Genomic DNA, 21,372 nt, shown 5'->3' on the forward strand with positions numbered 1-21,372 from the left:
AGCTTCTCAGAATGATCTTAAACCACAATGTAGTGTTCTAAGACATTATGGGCTTAGAAAACTGAAGAGTTTCATCAGGCAGAAGTTGTGAGAACTTAAATGACAGTCCCCCCATTTATTGAAATTCTTCTGACTCCCGAAAATTAACAAGGAGTTAATTCTCCTAGTTAATGGACCATAATTGGGATGATAAGGGCTAGGAGCATTTCAATCTAGTATTAAACCAATTATCTTAGTGTATTAATGTTTGCTAAACAATCCAATATGAAGGCTTATAAATCAGTAGGAATAGGAATGAAGTTCCTTGTGTGCATAATTATAGCCCTATTTTATAGATAATTCAGCTTACTAAGAGGCCATAATTCAAGACATTAGCAAATTTCAACTATTTGAAATAATGGCATTTAAATATAGTTAAATTATAGTCTACTCATCTCCTTACTCGTATATGCAGTATGATTTAGTTGCCATTTCCATGAATTCTTATAGTATTTCAATTATTGAAAACACAAAACTCAATCTGATTTGAACAGGGAATGTACAGAATAGGGAAGCAATTGGATAGTTTACTAAAGATAGGAAAGGACATTTTCAGGATAAATCCTGTATTAAAATGCTTTTGCTGTTAAATCAGTTGTTTTTAACTGACTGAATTACCTTTGCTACTGAAGGATATTTAACAAGTTGTTAGTTGTAAAGTCGTGTCCAACCCATCGTGACCTCATGGACAACGTTCCTCCAGGCCTTACTGTCCTCTACCATCTTTTGGAGTCCATTTAAGCTCAGACCTACTGCTTCAGTGACTCCATCCAGCCACCTCATTCTCTGTCGTCCCCTTCTTCTCTTGCCCTCAACCTTTCCCAGCATTAGGCTCTTCTTCAGTGAGTCCTTCCTTCTCATTAGGTGGCCAAAGTATTTGAGTTTCAACTTCAGGATCTGGTCTTCTAAAGAGCAGTCAGGGTTGATCTCCTGTAGGACTGACCGGTTTGATCGTCTTGCATTCCAAGCGACTTGCAGGAGTCTTCTCCAGCACCATAGTTCAAAGGCTTCAATTCTTTGGCGCTCAGCCTTTCTTATTTTATTTTTTATTTATTTTAATTCTATTTATATCCCGCCCTCCTCCGAAGACTCAGGGCGGCTTACAAGCTTAGCAGTAGCCTTCATTCTATGTATATGCCTGCTTATTAGGGCTTTCACACACACCCCAAGCGGCATTATTACAAAGTCAACTTAATTGCCCCCAACAATCTGGGTCCTCCTTATGGTCCAATATTTAACTTAGGGGTTAGTAATATTTCCTAAAGACTGCCTTCATTTATTGATAATTCATCTTCATCAACAGTACTCAAAGAGAGGGAACTCTATGAGAGAAAAGCCTCACATAGTCCCTCTTCTTGGAAATGCACATTATAAAAAGTAAAACTCAAGTTAATTCTATTCATTTTTCTTAACTATTATATAGCTTCACTAGAGCACTCTTAATTCCTGACAGATTTTTCAAAATATAGTCAATTACTCTGCCTTGATCTGAGCATCTTAAGTCATTCCTCATCTGTTTTTCTTCTTAACTGATAGTGTTGAAAAATTAAAGGTGGGTCAGAAGAAATTACTGCCACCAGTTGCACAGTCAGGAGCCCTAGCTTCCTATCTCCAGGGAGCCGCAAATATAGCCTGCTCAATCTGATTCATGAGTGGTCAACATCATAGATATTGAATGTGCCTGCAGTGCTGCCCAATACATTGGACACTAAATACAAGTTGGAGTAGTGCCCCATCTTGTGGAAATTGCACAGGCATTTCCTCCAGAAATTATGTCACAATTATATTCCATATTTTAAGAGGCAAAGTTCAAAGACTCTTAACAACATAGTGTTTTATTTCAGCAATATTACCGGCACATCACATTAGTTGATTATTAAGTTGATTAGTAACATAACATTCAGTCCTATTATACATTATTGAAACTGGAGAGAGCTGCAACTCTTTCAGTCTCCACTGACATTTATGATTGTAGTAATTAGTAGCATATAACAATTACAGCATAATCCCTTATTGTATATGTATATGTATCAGTTTTATTGAAGAAACTGTATGAATCAAATTTACTCTAAACTATAAGGACAACTATGAGCTATATAAATTAATAATATTCTTTAAGGCCATCTACATTCAACAGAATTTATTTCACAGATACTCAAAGTTTACTCTGAATACAACATGAAAATGGCACTAAATTCTTAGTTTGGAGCTATGCTTTATTTCAGCATGGCACTTTTTGTTTATTTTAGTTTCTGATTTGATGTGGGTTGCAAATAAAATTAAAAGACTAAAATTGCCATAGGGGAATTACTTTCCCCTGAATAGAACCCCCAAAAGTCAGTTTTAAGTGAATTCCCTAGGGCTGTCAGAAATAGTTTTTCGGCAAGAATAAGCATGAAAGTGTGTATTCATAATGTTGACCTATACTCTTAAATAACAGATAGATGTTTAAAAATGACTTTTAAACTGTGTGCATGTTGTTCTATTGGATTTCTAAACATGTAAGCTTTCAGTTAGAGGAATAATGAATTTTTTTCTTGATTATATGTATTTTGCTTTGTTGTAAACATTAAATTCTTTTTATACTTGCAATGAAGTACTGAGGGCTACACTGAGAATGAATTTATCTTTTCTTTAAGACTGTTTATTTTCCTTTGGATCAGTGGTCTTGTCATGATAATTAACTTTTTTCCCTACTGATCTAGAGGCTAGTTCTGTGTGCTAATCAGCTCATCAACATGCATTATATTAAATCCAAAGAACACAGAAAATTGTCCTTCTGTTTATAGTCTTGATTATCAAAAATTTCTTACATCCATTATCTAGTTTTGTTTTTATTTTAACCATAAATCTTGCAAAAATAATTTTACTTCTACTTAGATGAATATGAATGCTAATATTCTAGCTAATATCATTTTTCATTTTGTTGTACAAGTATTCAGTAATTATTTTCAGACAGTTTGCAAATGATGCTGTTGCTAAAAAGAAGGAGCTAACTTTCTTTTTGTGAGTTGAATTTAGTGAGCTGAATCATTAGAGGATGATTAAGGTGTAGACTTTTGTGTTTCTTTAATACGTTTACTTGTTTTATGTTGTTTTATAATTACTGTTTTTAATCTTTTTGTAAGCCACTCAAAGTTGTTTAAGATGGGTGGCCATCTAAATCTTTTAAACAAATAAAATGAAATAAAATAAATAAAATCTGCTGATTAAATTAAAATGCATGATCCTTAGGAATAAAAAAACACATTAAGCTCTGTCTCCTGCTTTACATATTTTATATGAAGAAGAGTTTTTGAAAACCTAAAGAACTGCACACTGCTTTTAGGCTTAATAAATATATTCTCAGGTTTTTGCTTCTGGATTTGCTTAAAGTAAAATGTTCCATTTTAAGTACTGTAATAAAAATTCTTGAAAGATCAAAAGAACATGAAGATAGTTTCTTCATTTATAAATATGTACAAGTGTCTTCACCTATTATTGTTGTTGTTAGTTGCGAACCCGTGTCTGATCCATCACGACCCCATGGACAATGTTCCTCCAGACCTTCCTGTCCTCTACCATATTCTGGAGTCCATTTAAGCTCATACCTACTGCTTCAGTGACTCCATCCAGCCACCTGTTGTCCCCTTCTTCTATTGCCCTCAGCCTTTCCCAGCATTAGGCTCTTCTCCTTCTCATTAGGTGGCCAAAGTATTTGAGTTTCAACTTCAGGATCTGGCCTATTAAAGAGCAGTCAGGGTTGATCTCCTCTAGGACTGAGCAGTTTGATTGCCTTGCAGTCCAAGGGACTCGCAGGAGTCTTCTCCAGCACCATAGTTCAAAGGCCTCAATTCTTTGGCGCTCAGCCTTTCTTATGGTCCAACTTTCACTGTCATACATTACAAATGGGAAGACCATAGCCTTGATTATATGCACTTTTGTTGGCAGGGTGATGTCTCTGCTTTTTAGTGTGCTGTTTAGATTTGCCATGGTTTTCCTCCCCAGGAGCAAGCGTCTTTTAATTTCTTGGCTGCAGTCCCCATCTGTGGTGATCTTGGAGCCCAGGAAAATAAAATCTGTCACTGCCTCCATTTCTTCCCCATCTATTTGCCAGGAATTGAGAGGGCCGGATGCCATGATCTTGGTTTTCTTAATGTTAAGTTTCAACCCAACTTTTGCACTCTCCTTCACCCACAACAAGAGGCTCTTTAGTTCCTCTTCACTTTCTGCCATTAGAGTGGTATCATCTGCATATCTTAGGTTGTTGATATTTCTCCCAGCAATCTTAATTCCAACTTTTGATTCATCTAGCCCTGCCTTTCTCATGATGTGCTCTGCATATAAGTTAAACAGGCAGGGCAACAGTATACTGCCTTTGCTGGACTCCTTTCCCAATTTTGAACCAATCAGTGGTTCTGTGTCCAGTTTTCACTGTTGCTTCTTGACCCGTGTATAGATTTCTCAAGAGACAAATAAGATGGTTGGGTACTCCCATCTCTCTAAGAACTTGTCACAGTTTGTTGTGATCCACACAATCAAATGCTTTAGCATAGTCAATGAAGCAGAAGTAGATGTTTTTCTGGAACTCCATATCTTTCTCCATGATCCAGTGTATGTTGGCAATTTGATCTCTAGTTTCTCTGCCTCTTCGAAATCCTGCCTGTACTTCTGTTAATTTTCGATCCACATACTGCTGGAGTCTAGCTTGTAAGATTTTAAGCATAACTTTACTAGCATGTGAAATGAGTGAAATGGTGCGATAGTTTGAACATTCTTTGGCGCTGCCTTTCTTTGGAATTGGAATGTAAAACTGATCTTTTCCAATCCTGTGGCCACTGTTGAGTTTTCCAAATTTGCTGGCAAATTGAGTGTAGCACGTTCACTGCATCGTCTTTTAAGATTTTGAATAACTCAGCTGGAATACTGTCATCTCCACTAGCTTTGTTGTTGCTCAGCTTTTCTAAGGCCCACTTCACTTCACATTCTAGGATGTCTAGCTTGAGGTCAGTGACCACCTCATCATGGTTATTAGGGACGTTAAGCTCATTTTTGTATAGTTCTTCTGTGTAATTTTTCCACCTCTTCTTAATCTCTTCTGCCTCTGTTAGGTCCCTGCCATTTTGGTCCTTTATCATGCCCATTTTTGCATGAAACGTTCCCTTCATTTCTCCAATTTTCTTGAAGAGATCTCTGATCCTCCCCATTACATTGTTTTCTTCTATTTCTTTGTACTGTTCATTTAAGAAGGCATTCTTATCTCTTCTAGCTATTCTCTGGAATTCTGCATTCTATTGGATGTACCTTTCTTTTTCTCCCTTGCCTTTCGCTTCCCTTCTTTCCTCAGCTATTTGCAAAGCTTCCTCAGACAGCCATTTTGCTTTCTTGCATTTCTTTTTCTTTGGGATGGTTTTAGTTGCTACCTCTTGTACAATGTTGTGAACCTCCGTCCATAGTTCTTCAGGCACTCTGTCTATCAGATCTAACTCCTTAAATCTATTTGTCACCTCTACTGTATATTTGTCAGGGATATGATTTAGTTCATACCTGAGAAGCCTAGTGATTTTCCCTACTTTCTTCAGTTTAAGCCTAAATTTTGCAATGAGAAGCTCATGGTCAGAGCCACAGTCAGCTCCTGGTCTTGTTTTTATTGACTGTATAGAGCTTATCCATCTTTGGCTGCAGAGCACATAGTCAATCTGATTTCTTTGTTGACCGTCTGGTGATGTCCATGTGTAGAGCTGTCTGTTGGGTTGTTGGATAAGAGTTTTTTCTATGACCATCATATTTTCTTGACAAAATTCTATCAACCTATGCCATCCTTCATTTTGTACTCCAAGGCTAAACTTGCCTGTTATTTTGGTTATCTTTTGGCTTCCTACTTTAGCATTCCAATCCCCCATGATAATAAGGACATCACTTTTTGGTGTTGATTCTATAAGGTGCTTTAGGGCTTCATAGAACTGGTCAATTTCATCCTCTTCAGCACTGGTGGTTGGGGCATAGACTTGTACTACTGTGATATTGAATGGTTTGCCTTGGATTCGAACTGAGATCATTCTGTCATTTTGGGGATTGTATCCCAGTATTGTTTTTCCTATTCTTTTATTGACTATGAAGGCTACTCCATTTCTTCTGATGGATTCTTGTCTGCAGTAGTATACCTGATGGTCAGCTGAATTAAATTCACTTATTCCTGTCCATTTCCTAAGATGTCGATGTTCAGTCTTGTCATTTCTTGTTTAACCACATCCAGCTTGCCTTGATTCATGGATCTTACATTCCAGGTTCCTATGGAGAAAAAACCTTTACAGCATCGGACTTTCCTTTCACCACCAGATACATCCACAGCTGAGCGTCCTTTTGGCTTTGGCCCAGTTGCTTCATTCTTTCTGGCGCTACTAGTACTAACCCTCTGCTCTTCCCCAGTAGCATATTGGACGCCTTCTGACCTGAAGGGCTCATCTTCCAGTGTCATATCTTTTTGCCTTTTGGTACTGTCCATGGGGTTTCCATGGCAAAAATACTGTAGTGGGCTGCCATTTCCTTCTCCAGTGGATCACATTTTGTCAGAACTCTCTGCTATGACCTTTCCGTCTTGGGTGGCCCTGCATGGCATAGATCATACCTTCATTGAATTATGCAACCCCCTTCACCATGACAAGGCAGTAATCCATGAAGGGGCCACCTATGATTAGTGCACCCATATTTCATTTAGAAAGACATTTCTGTATTTCATTTCTGAATTTAGAACTCAAATGTTCTAATCTGATATTTTATTCAGCAATACATAGGGAAAAGGATGGAAAGCTGAGGCTGAACTCAGGAGAAGATGAAGTAATGGCAGCAGTAGCCACTGTGGATAAATCACTACCATATCTTTTCCTTCTCATTTCCATTAGGTTTATTTTCTTCTTCTGTTTCTCAGTTCACCCACTCCCTCTCTTGTAAGAGGAATCAACAATCTTTGTAGTCTCTCTCTCCCTCCCCCCCAGAGGTTTCTTACAAGACATATAGCATGTTTCAGAAAGTAGTAGTTCTATTCCATAAACTGTTTTATATCACAGCTTTGCTATATTAATAGCTTTTGAACAATGTTTGATAGATTATATTATATGTAATGTATAGCTATATGTATTGCAACTTGGTAACTTCCCTTAGAAGACTTCTGCCAGTGTTGTACTGAGAACTGTACATTTTGTATGTCAAAGGATATTATATCATTTATTGTTAAAAAGCATTTTTTGTTTAAGTTGAAATATTAGTTGAAATATTATATATGCTTATAATCCTACCTGATTTATCTGTTATGTAGCAATTATGGCTTCCTTCCTCAAAACAACATTTTATAAATAAATTACACAAAGTAAAAATAAAAAAGGTTAAAGACACATTACATTTTCCCATATAAATATTTAATTAATAAAATTTAATTTTTCTGCTGACTAAATTTGAGAAAAGTGATCATTATAGCCTCAGAGAATGCCATCAAAACAAAAACTTTTATATTTCTGTTAGGTTTCCATATTTCAGTGTATGAATCATGTATTATAAAAAAATCCTGGCAAGTGTGCTTGTGTGCGTGAGTATAGTTAGAATAGTTGATATATACAGAAGTATGTGTATTTTTTATAAATATTTATATTTTAGGAAATTAAAATAACAGCTGTATTTCAGACCTAAATAAAGACTAAATTATGATGTGAATCATAATGATACGGAATTCTGAATCACTCCATCAGAATTGCTAAGCACATTGGTTTGTGCTTAAATTGTAAGCCGCCCTGAGTCTTCGGAGAAGGGTGGGATATAAATGGGATTAAAAATAGATGGATCTAATCAGTGGTCGGATTCAGCCAGTTTGTGCCACTTTGGCAGAACCAGTAATTTTTTGTTGCCCAGGCACAGAAGCGGCATCCACATAGAGAATCAGTTGTTAACATATTTGAATCCCACTACTGGGTCTAATACATTCTCTTCTGATTCAAAACTCTCCATGAAGCCCCAGACAAGGTCTATTTTTCTAGAATTCTGGAAAAGAGAGACTTTTGAATAATTTATATAAAATACTACAGTATGCTGGGAAATGCAAGGAAATATTACATATTGTGTCCACAAGACCTGTTCTTAAATGAGAATACTTTGACTATTAATGTTTACCTCAATCACAGTGTCTTCTTGGGGGGACAGTGGTAGGCAAAAATCTTTAGTTGCATTATCAACATCTCAACAATGTTAAGTCTCCCATCCTTAATATTTTGTAGATTGTTTAGATTAACTGATTGGTTTAACAAATGCTTTATTTTATGAAAGTTACAGTGAATTAATATTTTATACATCTATTCATTTCATAATACTCTGCATTATGTTTAGCAAAAGGCATCATTGCTTATGACCATCCTTTTCTGTTATAAATATCATTAATTTATCATTTTGAAATTCACTGCAGACATTAACTTCTTTGAATGTTTCAAGGACTTATGATGGGTCCTTGGCATTCCAGATATTACATTACATCACTGTGGTCATGTGATTGCAATTTCCTGCATTCTCTGACAGCTTCCTATAAGTAAAGTCAATGGTTAAGCTGGCAGAAAGTCACAAATCATGGCCCCAGGAAGTTTTTGCTTAATGAATACTGCATAACAATGACATCTGGAAGTGTCATTGCTAAGTAACACAGTCATGTGACATTGTGCTTTACAACTGCATTGCTTAGTGGTGGCATCTGGTTCTGATGAAAAACAAATGTAGTTTAATAAACAAAATTTGTCCAATTTTAGAAAATAGATGGGCAAAGTTCTGGAGACTGCAGTGAAATCTAGTGTGGATAATTTTCTTTCTAGAGCAGCAGAACCTGCCCTCAAAGTATTGTGTGAGCTCTAGATACCTCTTTCATGTTGCAATTTAAAAGTGCTCCTTCATTTTTATTTTATTTTTTTAATCCCATTTATATCCCGCCCTTCCCCGAAGACTCAGGGAGGCTTACAATTTAAGCACATCATTTGCATAAAGATGTTTTTTCTTTTCTCTATTACTTTTCTAAAGAACTGCCTGTTTTTATTGCTATTTATGTGTCAATAAATAAATAACTTTCTGGTAGCTCTAAATACCTGTGTTTATTGTAACTATAAATAGATACAAAACAATAGTAGAAGAGATTACCTAAATTAGGTTTGTGGCTAAAGGAGCAAAAACTGTACATTCTTCACCAGCTACTGCACTAGCTATTCTTTTCTAACATGCTTCAGTGTTTACTATGTTCATATCTTGGAAACAGTTATCATTACTGAGAAATAAAAAATAGAAAAATACATACTATATCTTATATTAGGAAAAATAATCTGCAAAATTATGCATAGAATTCGTCCTTGACATATGTCTACAGTTGAACATGGAATTATGGTTGTAATTTGTTGCAGGCATAAACTGAGCCATCGCCTAACTGGACATGATCTTTTAGCATTTTTTGCAATGGTGAACACCATATTTTTTTTAGGTAAATGCTGCAATCATTAAGTGAATCCATTTTATCCAGTGGGTGGTTTTTTTTGCAAGAAACTGGAAATAAATACTGGAAACTGGCAAAAAATAATATTCACAAATTATAGTTATGTGACCATAAAGGTAAAGGTAAAGGTTCCCCCGCACATGCGTGCTAGTCGTTTCCGACTCTAGGGGGCGGTGCTCATCTCCGTTTCCAAGCCGAAGAGCCAGCGCTTGTCTGAGGACGTCTCCGTGGTCATGTGGCCGGCATGACTAGATGCCAAAGGCACACGGAACGCTGTTACCTTCCCACCGTAGTGGTCCCTATTTTTCTAATTGCATTTTTATGTGCTTTCGAACTGCTAGGTTGGCAGAAGCTGGGACAAGTAACAGGCGTTCACTCTGCTATGCGGCACTTGGGATTCGACCCGCCAAACTGCCGACCTTCCGATCGACAAGTTCAGCGTCCTAACCCACTGAGCCACCGCATCCCTTATGTGACCATAAGACACTGCAAATGAGTATAAAATGTTAGCCAGTTACCAAGTGCCCCAAATGTGTCATGAACTGTAGGACATGGGAAGCCATCATAACTTCAAAATTGGGTTATAAGTAACTTTTGGCAGATTTATCATAATTTTGAACAGTTGCTAGGTAACTGATCATGTCAAAGATAAACCATACTAAGAAGATAGTATAAAAGAGTATATTAATGTGTGTGGAACTGGATATGATATTTCATGAAGGCATGAAATGAATAAAGAATACTTATGATTGAGAAAATGGAAACTAGATAAAATGGAAATTAATAGATTTGTCCATTATTTGTCCATTATTTGTATCCGACCATATTCACTTTTAACAAGAGAAATAGATCTCAAGAAATCATTGTAGGAATTTGTTTATTAGTGATTTGCATATATTGCTTGTCTATTTGTTGGAGTCATCTCTCTTTCTTTTAAAGGTTTGATGAATTCATAATTTAAACACATAAAACATACTTCAATTTTCAAGTAGGTAAAATGATCAGAGCTAAAGGCTTCCCCTGTCCAGCCATCACCAACTCAAGGGGCAGTGCTCATCTCCATTTCTTAGCTGAAGCAACCAGTGTTGACTGAAGACATTTCTGTGGTAACATGGCTGGCATGACTATAGACTGAGTTGCATAGAATGCTGTTACTTTCCCACTGAAATGTTATCTATTTGCATGCTTTTGAATTGCTAGGTGGACAGGAGCTGGAGCAAGTAATGGAATCTCACCCGATTGTGTGGTGCTCTGGTTTCAAACTTGCCCAGTATCTTTGCTGAACCATTGCACCCCTCAAACTGATAATAGTTGCAGTTGTGTGTTGTGGCCCTTTTTAGCAAATGTTTGTTAAACTGTTGCATGTTTAGGGATGATTTCATTTTCCAAGTGAGGATTACTGGACTGACATTTAGGGCTTTTAAACTGGGCTGTAATTTCTGGCATTATATATTTTCTTCTTATGAATTCTGAACAGAAATAGTTAAAACTTTCTTTTATTAATTTGCAATTCTAACCTAGTTTATTGTATTTTTTAATATTGCTTGTGCACAGAATAAAAACAGTCAACTGTTCAACAGAAAGCACTTTATTAAATTTAATTTTTTGTTAATGTTTGTTTATTTTTTATTTATGATTAAATTTCTCTAAAACCCATCTTGTTGAGACAACTCTAGGTGACTTACAGTCACTCAATAAAAGTACCATATAAAACATTAAAACAATAAATAAAGACCATACCTTTAAAATTCAATTAAAATTCAATTGACCAAGATGAAGAATAAGAGAACAAAGTTGTGTATGAGGAGGAGGTGGGTCTGTCTAATCTGTTAACCGTCTCCAACATGTACTTCTCCATTGGGTCCAAGGAAAATTAGTAGAACTAGATCTTCAAGCCCTTTCATGAGGCCAAAAGGTGAGTATGGATCTTACCGCTTAATAATAGGTAAGAGAAGTGGTCTATTGGTGGAGCCTTGGTGGAGCAGTGGGCTAATGCCTCCTTAAGTAACACCAGCTGCCTGCAATTAGTGCAGGTTCGCATCCCACCAGGTTCAAGGTTGACTCAGCCTTCCATCCTTCCGAGGTAGGTAAAATGAGGACCCAGATTGTTGGGGGAAATTAAGCTGACTTTGTAATAATGCCGCTTGCGGGGGTGTGTGAAAGCCCTAATAAGCAGGCATATACATAGAATGAAGGCTACTGCTAAGCTTGTAAGCCGCCCTGAGTCTTCGGAGAAGGGCGGGATATAAATGGAATTAAAATAAAATAAATATTGTCACCCTTTGGAGAAAAGGAATTGTATGCAGCAGTGAATGTATGTGTACATGTATGAGTATGTAATTTAGAATCCACAAGGTAAGCAAGGTTCTTCTACAGGTTGCAAGAGAAGAACTTATTTCCCAATTTTAATTGCTTCCCATTTTAGAACATCTCTTTTCAGAATGGAACATCTGGGTAAAACTGAAGTTCGTTAAACTTCGTTCTATTTCCAGCCATAGCATTATAAGACCAGTACTAAACTTATGCAATGAACATACATTAAGAGAAGAATGTTGGCATGGCTGGATTGCTGTTCTGTTGCAGCTGAATGAACAATCTCACTGAAGATTTTAATTGGAGAACGGCTTACCCTCCTGGCAAATTCACCCTAGAAAGCCATTGACTTAGTTTGTCTCCTTTAAGTCTTTGCCTGAACTGATTCTATGCCTAAAGAACTCCATTGTTCTTATACATGAGTAAGTAAGAAGTCTGAAGGTGATAATACATCTGTGAGCTAGAAAGGGAAGTACAATATCTGGTTCATCTTGGGAACATAATATAAGTAATGTTCATTACTTAGTTAGAAACATATTTGGCAGTAATCCCCCAGAGAAGTAAGTGAGAAAAAACAGGCAGATATGGGGTGGGGAAGCAACTAAATGCAGCTAAAAACTAAAGCATCATGACTGAAAAATATAAAAACACTATGGCCTTTTTAAAAAGTCTTGATTTTTATACTGCTTTTCCAATTTATATATATGATATTTGGGGAAAACTGTGATACCATTGAAAGTAATTTAATTTTAATTTAATTTAATAATATTTCTATACCGCCCTTCTCCCTGAGGACTCAGGGCGGTTCACAGGGCAAAAGTGAAATACAAAATACAAACATTAAAAAGAAATTAAATGATTGCCCAAGTTAAAACAATTGATATACAATTATAAAACCCCAAAGATAAAATTAAGAATGCAAAAAATAAAAACAACCCACCAATCCCCATCAGGCTAGGCCGGCTTGTACAAACAAAAACGTCTTGAGATCGCAACGAAAGGAGCGAAGATCGGGCACCATCCGGAGCTCTACCGGTAACTGATTCCACAGCTCCGGAGTGCCCACAGAGAAGGATCTCCCCCTGGGGGCCACCAATCGACATTCTCTGATCGGTGGCACCCTGAGGAGGCCCTCTCTGTGGGAACGCACAGGGCGCAGGGAGCTTGATGCCGGCAGCAGATGTTCCCTGAGGTACTCCGGCCCCATGCCCTGGAGGGCTTTGAACACCATTACCAGTACCTTGAATCTCACCCGGAAGGCAACTGGCAACCAATGCAGCTCACGGAGCAAAGGTGTAACGTGGGAGTATCGGGAGACTCCCAACACAACTCTCGCGGCTGCATTCTGTACCAGTTGGAGCTTCCGGGTGGTCCTCAAGGGCAGCCCCATGTAGAGAGCATTGCAGTAGTCCAGACGAGAGGCCACGAGCGCATGAGTGACCGTGCATAAATCATCCCGGCTAAGATAGGGCCGCAACTGGCGCACCAGGCGAACCTGGGCGAAAGCCCCCCTAGTCACAGCTCCTATATGGTCTTCCAAGGTGAGCCGTGAATCTAGGAGGACTCCCAAGTTGTGAGCCCTATCTACAGGGGGTAATAGTTCACCCCCCCTAGCAAGAGGTGGAATGTCCGAATAAACCCGGGATGAAGATATGCAAAGCCACTCAGTCTTGTCGGGGTTGAGTTGAAGTCTGTTCCTCCCCATCCAGACCCGAACCGCCTCCAGGCAACGGGACATCACATTGAGGGCATCACTGGGGTGGTTTGGGGTCGAAAGGAAAAGTTGGGTATCATCAGCGTACTGATGATACCCAACTCCAAAACCACGAATGATCTCACCCAGCGGTTTCATGTAGATGTTGAACAGGAGAGGCGAGAGGACCGACCCCTGAGGAACACCACAAACGAGAGACCTCGCGGTCGACCTCTGCCCTCCTGCCAACACCGACTGCGAACGTCCCTGGAGATAGGAGGAGAACCACTGTAAGACCGTGCCTCCCACTCCCAGTCCCCTGAGACGCCGCAGCAAGATACCATGGTCGATGGTATCGAAAGCCGCCGAGAGGTCTAATAGGACTAGAACAGAGGAATATCCCCTGTCCCGAGCCCTCCAGAGATCATTCACCAGCGCGACCAATGCCGTCTCCGTGCTGTGCCCGGGCCTGAAACCCGATTGGTACGGGTCTAGATAATCCGCTTCATCCAGGACCAGAGGGAGCTGATGCGCCACCACACTCTCAACAACCTTCGCAAGAAAGCGAAGGTTGGAGACAGGACGAAAGTTGTTCAATACAGCTGGGTCCAAGGCAGGCTTCTTCAGGAGAGGCCTCACCACCGCCTCTTTCAAGACGGCGGGGAAGCTACCCTCACTCAAAGAAGCCGATATAACTGCCTGGAACCAGCTGCGTGTCCTCTCCTGGGCTGCATAGACCAGCCAGGAAGGGCACGGGTCCAATAAACATGTGGTGGTGCTCAGCCTCCCCATGATCCTGTCCACTTCCTCCGGAGTCACAGAATCAAACTCATCCCAGGTGGTATCGACAAGACCGCCCGTGTCCTGATCGCCAGACTCTGCCCAGTCAGAGTCCAGACCGGTCCGAATCCGAGCGATTTTGTCCGACAGATGCTGGTTAAACTCCTCGGCACGACCCTGCAAGGGATCCTCCCTCACCTCCTGATTTAGGAGGGAGCGAGTCACCCTGAACAGGGCGGCCGGGCAATTATCTGCGGACGCGATAAGGGTGGCGAAGTGGTTAGACCTTGCCTCCCTTATCGCAGCGAGATAAGACCTAATGTGGGCTCTTAGTCACAATCGGTCAGATTCGGATCGGCTGGATCTCCAACCGCTCTCTAGCCCAAATTGTTCCTTAAGACTATTTTGCCTTTTAAATTCAGGGTCACAGAATTTAATAAAATCTGTAAGAGAGCCTTCACTTTCACATAAAGAACAATCATAAGTAATTATTTCTGGTATACCTTCCTGGGCAAAATTGTTTTACTTCTATACTGTTGTAACTTTAGTTTTAATGAAATGTTAATCCAATAGTTAAATAAGTACCTCAAGAAGAGTTGTATTCTTTAGCTAAATGAATTGCAAGTAAAAATTATATTTTATGGCTTTCTGCTTGCCATGAGATGCTAACAAGTTTTAAAAAATGAAAAATACATTAAAAATCACATATAAACTCATTCAGCACAGAATCAATAAGTTATATAATATAAGTTAATACATTCTATCTATATAGAATATATTAATTGTGCAGCTTCCTGGCCTATTGCATAAGAAATAAATAGCCTGTCCACTAACGTTAATGAGAGAAGTCTACAAATATCAGGCTTCCGGCTTTGCACAGTAGCGTAGCAGCTGACGGATCATGGGTCTCTGCACCCTATGGCCAATTTTTGCCTGCTAGAAATTGGGCCTGAAGTTGCCCCGTAGAGGCAACAAAGAAGGAAGGAAGTCCTGCTGATTGTGGAGAGATGGTGGTCAAGCTGATTGGTTCTAGAAACCAGCAGGAGAAAGGCTAGCTTAACCTCAGAGTCTAGCCCAAGCTACAAGCAGCTGAAGCTCAAAAGCACTATAAGCTGACTGTAAACAACTTGTTTGGAATTGTAAAAACAGTGATTTTCTCTTTTCTATTTGAAAATTGATTTCCTGGAAAAAAGAAAAGAAATAAAGACCCCAAGAAGCAAGAAGCCTCCAAAAGTGAGAAGGAGGGGACCTTTGCTCCACCCTTCTACAGATAGAAGCAGCAAATTAAACTTTTCAGGGGGGACAGAAATATACTGAAATGAAATGAATATAAGACTTAATTTGGATAAGTTTGAAATTGGTGGAATCTGATAAGATTTTCCTTTTAAACCATGAAAAAAGAAGAAAACAATTGTCTATTACTGAAAAATGAACTGGTGCTGACATCTAGTGGTGGATGAAAATATACAACAGTAGTTGCTCTATTACAAGACCTGGCAAAGCCCTGGAAAAGATAACTTGTTTTTGGTGACCTTCAATGCCTTAATAACAGAGAACATTTGTGACTAAAAAAAGAAAGAAAACATTTTGGGCTATCTATAAAGTGAGAATTATAAACTTTTTAAAAAATGATCTTTCTGGATTGCAAATGCCAACTCAACTGTGACTCTAAAGCAGAGAAAGGAAAACCCTGATTTTTGGCTATCATGGAAAACCAGAGATCTGCAGAAAGAATATACCAAGAAAAAACAAATAATTTCCAGAAGGAGATCTATGCTATGTTGCACCTAATTCAAACAACAATGATCTCAAACCATGAGGAATTTAAAAATAACTTTGAAAATATGTCAACATATCTCCAATTTAACTTTACAACAGAAAAATTCTCAGAAAATAAAAATTGAGAGCAAGCAGAAAAAACAGACAACTGAATACAAGTCAGAGGAGAGCGATTTCAAGATGGAACTTAACAATAGAAGGGAATATTACTTAACCCAGATGGAAAGAAACTTACAGGAAATACTGGACATGGAAAAGATAACCTGTACTCTAAGATCATAAAATAAGTTTGAGGACAAGAAAAAAGATCTGACAAAATGGATTCTGCCAGGAGAACTACGAGAACTTGAGAGACAAAAAAAATGATAAATGAAATCAAGAAATAATGAAAGGAAAAGATTTTCAATGAATATGAAGGGGTGAAAGCTTCCTATAAAAACATCTTACCTCTTTTGCCTTTTGTACCTGCAACAACATTTACAAGATTGTGGGAAGATTCTTTGATTCAGCAAAGCATAATGATCAAGAAATGTTTGGCAAAAAAAAAAGGCTAAAGTGAGAATTAAGAAATTAGATGATGGGATTTACCAGAGGGAATATTTAAAAATTAAACATCTGTTTGAATATGGTTAAAGAAATAGAAAGATTTTGGATATAAGTCTAGATTAGTTTAAGCGGCATGAACCCCTCAAGTAACATAGTATTTTTTTCTTTCTTTTTTCCTTTGTGTTTTGTTTTTTTTAAAATGAGAAATATAAAAATGTTAGGCTGGTTTATATAAAAGAAATATTTTCTCTGTTTTTTCTTCTTTGTTTTAATATATGAGAAATGTAAAAGTGATGGGATGGCTTGTATGAGAAAAAAGACTTAAGTACTTAAGTGTAACTAATTTCGAGAAAATCTTAACCAGTAAGAAAGTTTTGAATATTGTGGGGAAAACAAATTTAAATAAGAATTTTGTAAACAGGATCTATAGCATCAAGAACAATTCATCAAATCCAGGATACATTTTCCTCATTAAAGACCAGTTAAATCAAGAATTAGTCAAGCACTGTTTAAACAGAGGATAGTTCACAGACTCTACCTACTATAAGTCTGATGTTTAAGATACCATGAATCATTTGTTACCGAGAAGGTTGTGCCCCATAATAAAAGATGTGTGGATCTTTTGGATGACATTTCACTGACTTAATTTAGATTTATCATTCTTGAATCTCCATACTTAATAGTCCGGGTGGGGGAATTGGAATGTTAACTTGATGGCCTTTTTTATGAATCCCACATAATTTTGGATTCTATTTTTATATGCTTGGTGCCATTGTTTTTTTTCTGATTTGGAGGTTTAGACGAATAGTTCTTAAATTCAAACTTTAGCAAAGCTGTTATTTTGATTTTATAGACAAAAGGAATGGTTTCCCTGGCAACAGATACTACGGTAAAACACTTCAGTTGGCAACACTATTCTTACCCACTCAAGCTTCTTTTAGCTATTCTTCAAGCAAGGAATAAATAGATAATAATCAGTAGGAAATACTCAGTTAATCCAAGAGGAGAAGCTAAGGATAGGTAAGTATATTCATTTTTTGGTCCAGCCAGAACTATTGAAAAGATTTCCACTTTATTGTGGGTTTGGAATTTCATGGTTTCAAACTGGACTGTTGTTCAATTTTAGCCCAAAATAGAAAAGATAAACTGCACTTCTTTTTCCTTTACGGGTTTTTTTAGCATGTCATTCCCTCTCTATAAATTTCTGCATGCACATTCTTGTTTGCAGGTCATATCACTGTCCTTTTTTATGATGTGTGCAGAGAAAATCTATGTGGTCTGTAGGAAATGACCTGATGGCACAATGAATCAATCAAAAAGTTTTTGAAGATTTATCTAGCAACAATTTGGTTGATCTTTCTTGTACTTTCCCCAGTTTTTAGGATATATTTAGGATGGAACTCTCTTAATTTACTCATTAACAAAAAAATCATTTTTGATGGTATTCGTTGTTGATTGATTGTTTGTTTAATTTGTATGCTCCCTAAATTCCAAATAACACTGCTTCAATTGATTTTTAATATCCTTGGTTTTGAGTTAGTTTTATGTTTTATCTTTTTCTTGCAAACCATCAGTAAGGATGAGCAGATCTTTGAAGGGACACTTTGCTGTATCAACAGTAGCAGTGAAACATTGTTCCAAAGCATATTTTTTTTTATTTTAATTCCATTTATATCCCGCCCTTCTCCGAAGACTCAGGGCGGCTTACAAGCTTAGCAGTAGCCTTCATTCTATGTATATGCCTGCTTATTAGGGCTTTCACACACACCCCAAGTGGCATTATTACAAAGTCAGCTTAATTGCCCCCAACAATCTGGGTCCTCATTTTTTTACCTACCTCGGAAGGATGGAAGGCTGAGTCAACCTTGAGCCTGGTGGGATGCGAACCTGCACTAATTGCAGGCAGCTGGTGTTACTTAAGGAGGCATTAGCCCACTGCTCCACCAAGGCTCTTTTGACCTGTTAATCCATCCCTCTTCTAATTAGAAAGTGGCTGCTGCATTTTGCTTTCCTGACAAATGTACCTTTTCCACATGCAGTATATATGTACAGGAGCCATTACTATTAGAACAAAAAACCATATTAAGGCAACAGGTTCTCCCCTTCTCCCTTTAAAACAGAATGTGGGCATTATGTGTAGTAGCAGTTACAGAATAGTAAAAGGAAAATCTATGGATTTTTTTTTCAAAATATGCGCTGACAAATATGTTCCATGTTGAGGCCACATGCCATTAAGTTGTCCAGATGATATATCTGGAAGGCTTCTTAAGTAGACATTTAAATCAGCTCCCATGTCTACTGCAATAATTAACAAAGTGTAATCGACATTGTAGCATGTATTAATTTTTTAAAGAACATATTTGCATGATTTATTTTAAAAGATTAATGTAATTGATTTAATATATACCTAATTTGATATCCTAGGCTTTTACATTTACTATTTAAATATAATTTTAAGACGATGGTCATATCATGTCATGTTATATTATGTTATAATGTTATATTATGATATGATATGATGATATATTTTTCTTGATTTATTCATCTTGATGTTCTTGATGATAGAGTTTTGTAAGATAAACTGATAAACAGTGTTTAACTTTATAAATATGTGACTCAAGATTGCTGATGAGTGATTTGAGAACAATTATAACTAGCAGTGGTTTTTTTGTAAAAGAAAAAGGTGCCAGAACTCACACAGGTCATACAACCTGCCTTGCCTACCCTACAAGGTTCCATCCAAAAAAGGTGCCAGAACTCCATTCTGGGCGTTCTATGAGAAAAAAAGCCCTGATAACTAGTAATTGACAATGACTTGTGACTGGTAAAATGCTATTGCAAGTTGTTCAAAATTATTAGTTTTTCTTTGTTTTTTCTGGTGAGAGTTAGGAGATTCTCATAGGAAATTTGCCACCAGGTGGATTAGTTATAAAAGTGTATAGGTGTGTGTACGTGTGTGTGTGTGTGCGTGTGTGTGTGCGCGTGTGTGTATGAATTCTTCTAAATGAATCCTTTTCATTTTTCAAATTCCTAACATGAATTGTAAAAGAGGGTAGAAAATAGCACTTTCATATATAAGGATACATTTTTCAAATCAGACATGATACCTAGTTTTTGTACCACTTCGCACATTTTTCTTTTTATTCTTCAGACAACAATAATAAGATAAATTTATCTGTGTGATAATTAACAGATTACTATAATCAAGGATTTTTACTGCTGAATGAAAATATAAATCTAAATCTTTATGCACACAACCACTTCATCATATAAAGCTCTAAATAAAGCCATATCAATTGCAGTCTTACCAGAAGAAATGAATTTTATGTTTACAAAATATAAAGACTATATTTTTTAAAAAAAATATTAAGCCTACTGAAATCAGTGTGAAAGATTACATTCATTTCAATGAGGCTGTATTAATTAGTAAGGCTAATATATGCATTCCATCATACATTCATTTGTCTGTGACCATGGTAGAGAAATATTTTTTTTTAAATTTTCTCTAAATTAAATATACTTAAAAACACAGCATTAAAGATTCATTCTATAGAGTTACTGAAGCAGGTGACTATATTATGGATGCTCTCTGCTCCTGATCTTCCAGGAAGAATCAGGAATGAGGCATGTAGCAACATCTTAGCTTTTCTATTCATATGAAGGCTGCTAAAATATCCAGTAAATTTTGAATTTTGCAACTGTGATACTGGCAGTATTACACATTCTCATGAAATCTAAATATTGTTGAAAAGAAAGAAAATCTTGCCTAGATTGCAGAATACAGTATTGACTGTTGTTGTTTGGCTGGCTATGGGAAATACCCAAAGTCTAATATTAAAACATGCAGGAACAGGGTAAATATTCAGTGAATAAATCATTAGGTGTTACTTTATTTTTGCAGCAAAGAAAATCATCATGGCACAAATGCCTTTAAGATGCCAAGTAAATGCTAGCATTGTAAACTTATTACATGTTTAAAGTCTATGTTATTTTTCATTGCACTATTTATTTTCTACCATTATTTTCTCAAGGCTTGTCATATTATGTATGTTTCCTAGACAAAAAGTATAATCAGTTTTTGGGCTCTTTCATGGTTTTGAATCATGGTTTGCATTTGGGTTTAGACTGTGGCTCCAATTTTTTTTTTTGCATGACATTCCTACATAATTTGCATTTTTGATCTGTCTATTGTTAACCCTTATGTTTCAAAGGTATGAAATTTTATGATGAAGCCTTCAAAAAAAAAACCTCAGAAAAAAATAGCCAAGCATATATACTATAACTACTTTGCATATATGCCAACAACACCAATAAGTTTAGGAATATTTTAAACTGTTATTCTATTCCTTATGGAATGGACTGTAATAGATTTTTGTCAATTTCCAGTTGCATTCTAGAAAGGATAAGTAGTTTAGCTTGATTTTTAACTGATTAAACAGTTGGCCAGTCTCTCTTTCTCACATTAAATTGCCCATGCTAATTGCCTTAAAGCAACTTTCTTTATCTTTGTATCAAAAATGTATAATTTGCAGACTGAAATGTTAGGACAAAGAATGTTAACTTCTTTGTAAATAGCAAGAATAAATAAAATTCCAGTATGTTAAAAATTGTTTATAATCTATCAGTTTGCTCAGGGATCTTGATTTTATATATTAGAGAAATGGAACTCTAATTTAGTTCATTGTGATTTAACCTTACACGTTTATTTGAAATATCATTGGTCACAATTCCC

The 21,372-nt window shown here is 37.0% G+C and overlaps 1 protein-coding gene across 1 annotated transcript in view; it reads left to right on the plus strand.

Annotated features, from left to right (window-relative positions):
* The window catches only part of ZNF385D (zinc finger protein 385D), a gene marked incomplete at its 3' end in the record, with an annotated part of 375,501 nt that overhangs the window by 293,656 nt on the left and 60,473 nt on the right, over positions 1-21,372 (plus strand). The window lies entirely within an intron of this gene.

The sequence above is a fragment of the Vipera ursinii genome (genome assembly GCF_947247035.1).
Source record: "Vipera ursinii genome assembly, chromosome: Z".
Lineage (NCBI taxonomy): Eukaryota > Metazoa > Chordata > Lepidosauria > Squamata > Viperidae > Vipera > Vipera ursinii.